We start from the raw sequence: 6034 nt of genomic DNA on the forward strand, positions 1-6034 counted from the left end.
TTTTTTCAACCAAAGCTTTGCTAAAAGATCATCTTTTGTCTTCTAGGAAGTGCTAGATTTAAAGTTGTAGCTGGACTTTTTCACTTTTGCCTTTCTGATTTTGAGAGAAATTTCTGTTTCTCTCCTCTTACTTATTTTGAGGAACTAGGTGATAGAAAACTTCAGGCTTTGCCTTAAGATAGTTTTCCCTACAGCACTGCATTTATTGTGAATTAGATGTTGGCACTGAATAGTGTCTTTTGGGGAAACACGTTGTTTCTCAGATTAGAAAAAAACCAAGCATTTGAATTTTCAGCACTTCTTTCACTGAGAAGGGTAAACTTTTAAATATCATGGATTTTAAAAGGATACTTAGTACTTAAGATCTATTACTAAAATACAGACAGGAAGAACATAAATTTTAGCCTAAGTAATTTAATTTGGATTTACAGAATTTGTAAAGTTGTGTTAACCCATACTGCGTAGTTTCTAATAGGCTAGTGGAAAAACATCTTTTACATTTGGATTTGGTTCTTAATGCTGTGAATGTGTCTCCTAGTTAAATTATGGCTAAGAGTATTTTAAGTAGTATCCAGATGCTGAACTGGGAGTTAAGATTTCTCCTAGTAGATTTCCCTAACAATCTGCCTCTTTCCAGCGTCTCTTCTGACTGAATTGTGCTTAAAATTTTTTCCACAAAGGAGTAAGCCTGTTTCACCCAAGTGAGTTAACGCAGGAATCCTTTCTGCGAGTAATCCAGAGAGAGTGGTGATAACAACACCAGATTCTTCTCTCTCTCAGGAAAGTGCTTTGTTTTGGACTAGCAGCCTGGGTCTACCAGTGGCTGCATGAAAAGAGTATGGCTCCCAGAAACAGTGGTTATACACTGAGAAAGGGACACCAAAGTGTATCCCACAGCTCCAGGTCCCTAGTCCTCAGCACTTAGGGAATTGTTGAAATATTCTTGTATTTTACTTCTGGCCTGGGGGGTGTAGGCAACTTCTTTTTAATAATTTCATAGAATGATTTTTGCATAATGAAAAATACTAATTTTGTAGAAGGAGGTGGCTGTAGCTTCTCTCACAGCTCAAGAACTGAAAAGAAGGCTAGAGCTAGAAATCCAGAGTATTTACTCAAAGCTGTAGGAAACCAAACTAAAACCTCAACTTCTAGACAGGCCTGACCTGCACATGCAGTTGAAAGAAAAGGCCATTTTTAGACCAAGTGCTCTTGAAAGAGAATGAAAGGGAGTAAAATTTGCAAACTTGTAGTGAGTGTTCATTGCTGACAAGTGATGACTAGTGAGGAATGATGGGAGGAAAGCTGTGAAGAACGCGTGCAGTGTGAAGTGCAAACGTACAGGTGCTGAAGTGCCTCCGCGCAGCGTCAATAGGCCGGGGGTGTCCCCATCCTTTTGGGTCGAGATCTGGGTCTGTGGCAAGAGCTCTGCACAGGAGCTGTTCATCCAACACACTGCTGAGTATTTGTAACTGGCTGTTAAGTACACTGAATGCAACATGTACGAGAAATTATCTTTGCTGACTAAGCTGTAGGACTGGATCAGCAACATGGTGTGCCAAGAGATAAGGCTTTGTTACTCTGCTACCATAATTTCTACTTCTGGAAAGCAAGCACGTATCTTCATGTAATAGCAGGATCTGGGCTGTACAGTGTTCCCAGACATTTCTAAACTGGAAGAGGTAGCACACATATGCCTTAAAGGCAGCTGATTACTCAATTTTATTATCGTCCATATAGTAATGGTTTAATTTTGAGTAAGTTATGGAATCAAAAATGCCAAAAGGTTTATACTGTTATACCTTAATTTAGATAATGCATTAGGAGCCTTACAATAACAATGTTCTGTCATCATTTCTGGACTCTTATTTTAAGGTGAGAGCAAGACAGGAACACTCAATGGATTTGAGAGCTTTTTGTACAAATATTTCCCCCATTTCCCCTTGCCCAACCTGAAAGAAAAGTTTTGCTTTGTTTGAAATAACTGTAACACTTGATTCTACTTAGCAGAAAGAATGGAAATTGAAGCACCTTTGACAGAAAAAGAAAGGCTTTGGTGACACTAGGGGTAGAAATCTGAAGTAAGGATGTTGAATTATAAACAGCTCTTTTCCTGAAACAATGTATTTTATATTCTAAATGGTACACTGGGAGTTTCAGTTTAGTTAATTTTTTGAACCTTGAATTACACAGAGAATTAATTGTGTGGTCAAGGATGAATTTGGTGTAAGGAACAAGGATTATGGGCAGGGAAAAAAAGCATTTCTAGTGTTACTTGGTAGCTATAGAGAAGCTAAGCTGTTTTAAAGATGGTTTTGTCATTGTAGACACTAGAACAATTCAGCTCAAGCAAACCTTGAACTTGAGTTCTCATTATACCTGTCTGCCTGTTAGCTCATTTTCTAACTGGCAGTTTTGTACGTTCAGGGCATAATAAACCAACTCTTAAAACCTAGTGGTAATCAGTAGTCATCAAACCAGGAAACAACTTGTTCTGGAGGCTAAGTAACTCTAATTTGCACTTTCCTCCTCCATCTCTTTATTCTGAGATCACTGGCAATGTGTAAGTACCAGCCTACAGTGGATGCTTCAGTAAACTAAAATGCAGCTTTATGTCCCTAGACACCCTCTGTAGACTTACATGCCAGCAGAAAGAAAATTACCAATTAGGTTTGCTATGTATTCACAAAATACTATAGAATCCTGGCATTTTTAGGTTGTTTTTTTAACTAGATATACAAATATTTTTCATCAGTTTGCATGCTAGGACCAGCTTCTATGTGAACAGTGAGCTATTGTTGTTCAAGAACTGATCCTGCTACCTTACATCTCCCTGGCACAATATACTGAGTCAATACTTTGACCTTGCCCATTTCTCTGTTAGACCTGGTATGCTGGTTGTATGCTGGAATTCCAGTTTGAAATAAGATAAAGGACTATATTCATCTACCTATGTGTTTGTTCACACACAATGCACCTGGACTTGGAGATATTGTGTATAAATATAATTTCTTTGTGTGTGGCAGTGCCCGTTTCATCTTTTGCTGGAGTATGCTTGGGTCAAAACTTTCTTTTTTTCAGATAAGCAATGTAAACTAGTACAGAACATTTTGTGTAAACAACTTGTGAGCTAAACCTCTGTTTTGATTAGATGATAAACATTCCTGAGGTTTGCATGCTAGGCTTGCTTTATCTTAATGTGTGAACACTTATTATAGACTGAAAGCAAAAAATTAAAATAGTGTCACCTAGAAGTCAGTTATTTTGGTTTTGAGAAGTAGGGAACTCAAGTCAAATGAAAGATCAAACTGTGGAGGAAAAGGAATTCAGAGAGCTGCAGTGTTCAGAATGAGGAACGTGTTTTGCATGAATCTGGTGCTGAAACCAATGAATAACAAAGATTCCAGTAGTAAAATCTGCAGCAGAGCAGTACAGGCAGAGTGCTAAAGCCAAGTGGTAGAAAGAGTTGCTAGTCAGAGATATCTGATATTGTGTAGCATTTTGTAACTATCTCACTGGAATGTGGTGATGGCAATCAAAGACTGAAAGAGGAAGATGAGGAATAGTGGTAAGGAAGAGGGTTAATTTTTTGGCACATTTGGCTTGAATTATAAGGAGATACCAGAACAACCAGAACACAATTGGAATCTGGAAATCAAACAAAAACCAGTTTGTGAATTTGTGACTCCAACCAGATGTGGCCAAATGTAACTGAGGATTGATTCAAGAAATGGAAAAGAGCAAGAGAAGAGGGTGCAAGACTCCCTCCAGTTTTATGGGAGATGGAGAGAAAGGAAAAATATAGACTGAGAAATCATTTGTATAACATGGACTGGAGCAAGAGGGGGGAGGGGTTTAGGCATGGGTCTACAGTAGAGGCTTCAGCTACTGTCTCAGTTAGGAATGAACATAGGGAATAGAGCTTATCACACATCAGGAATAAAGGCAATGGAAGAGGACTTGGCATTTCAGAGGAAGGAGATGGGGAGGATGGAGGAACATAAGCTGACTGCAAACACACTTTCTGCATATAGGTGCAATGACAAAGGAGAGGCCAGCCCTGACACATAACCCCCACCATTCTGGGAGAAGATAGGGGAATAAGGGTAGGAGAAAAATGTACAGACTCATAGATATGAATGGACAGAAATAGAAATCACACTTCAACAGTGAGAATATCTTGGCAGTCTTCCCAAAAAAAACCTGTGGCTTTCCCAGCTGATGTAGGAAATGGGAAGTCAGCTGAAACTGGTGTGAGTTAAACTGAAAATTAAGCATGTTTTCATGCAGGGATACAGCACCTATCCATGGTTTTAGTAGTACATAGAGTAATTCAATCTGCTTTAAACTGTTTTTGTCACCTAAGCTGCTGAATGCAAGACTGCCTGTTAAGAGCCTTGCTAATAAAAAGTATATTTAGTTTATATATTGTGTGCATCTCCTTTCTGTGAACAGTGTGAACAAAGATAATAAACGCTACAAAAAAAGCATCCCAAACAAACCCTCAAACTGTGTTATATACAAAAAAATGCAAGAAACACGATCTGAAGAGAAGTTTCTGCTTAGGTATTTTTAAGGTGAAGAGCATAATTTTGTCAAAAAGATGAGTATACTTGCAGACCGTGGGTTTGGCAGAGGAAAGAAACCTTAGATATCATCTCTGATTTACTGAACCTTCTAAAGAAAATCAGCACCACACAAGTTCTCCCAGAAATTGAACTTGCTGTTGAAACCACAGAGTACATGCTCTGCAGTGAAAATGGAGCACACAGCAAAATTTCTGAACTGCAGAATGCTAAGTTGATTGCCCTTGCTTGTGCTCACAGCTTTTGCTTTACCTATAAAAATGCCTCAACCCATGAGCTTTCCCCTCTTGCTCTTTTCTGATTCTGTAATTTTCCCATCCTGCTGGGGGAGAATGTGTGAGTGGGGCTTAGCTGCCTACTGGGGTTAGCCTGCAACAGTATGTTCTGTACAATAAAGGAAATACCAGGTGAAGTCAATGCACTAGCTCCAGGGATAAGGTAGATACTGATGCAATTTATCGAATGTTCAAATTTATTGGATCGTGTAATCATGTCCTTTATCATCTACCTCAAAAACTTCAGTAACAGAAGGCCAAACCAGTAAGCCAACAAGCATGTTTCCTCTAATGTCCTGAGTTGAAAATCATGGCAAAAATAAGTTAAAATGGAAGGAAGACTTCAGAATTATGAATGGGACATGTTACATGAATTTAGAATTACAATTTAAGCCATAGCTAAGAGGTCTGTATGTCTAAACTTTTTAATGCAAGCATAATTTTATACTGAAATAGCAGAAGCTCAGGTGCACTAATGTGGCAGGCTTTTCATCAACTGGACAGCAGCTGAAACTGTATTACAAACCACACTGTATCACCTACTAGGGACCCTCAAGTTAGAATATTCTGAGCTGAAACTCTTAAAACACTAAATTAAAAAAATAAAAGTATCAAAGCTGGTAAATTCAGCTGTCTGGGAAACTGGATTTGAAGAGCCCAAAATCATAAAACATGAACAAGAGCGCTCTCAGCTATATCAGCAGGGTTGCTTGAGCCCTAGCTGATTGCAGTCTGAGCAGCAAAGGACTCAGCCTTTACTTTCTTGTAGAAGGCCCCTACACATTTCATGTTTTGTCCTTTCACTTCAGAAATTATCCAGTTGCTTTTTACAAAAACAAGGCTTTAATTACAACCTTTCTGAAGAATCTTGTCCATTGATACTCTGCTATCCAAGCTATTTGCTTGAATTTAGTAACAACAATCAAAAACCTCAGCAGTCTACAAGAGCTCTGTTGGACCAGGTCTTCAGCCAGAAAACCTGGAAATTCTCAGTGATAGTAGAAAAACTCAACTGAGGGTGCAACAGTCAGTACATCTCCTCCAGAAAGAATTTTAACTGCTTAAGAACAGTCTTTTTAAAGGTATTTGGTGGGTAAGATTAGATGTACCCTCACGCAAACACTCTCACAGCTTTTGTGGAACTCAGAAGTATTGGGCTACAGTTTGTGTATCACT

Source organism: Corvus hawaiiensis, chromosome 26, assembly GCF_020740725.1.
Source record: "Corvus hawaiiensis isolate bCorHaw1 chromosome 26, bCorHaw1.pri.cur, whole genome shotgun sequence".
In the NCBI taxonomy this organism is placed as follows: Eukaryota; Metazoa; Chordata; class Aves; order Passeriformes; family Corvidae; genus Corvus; species Corvus hawaiiensis.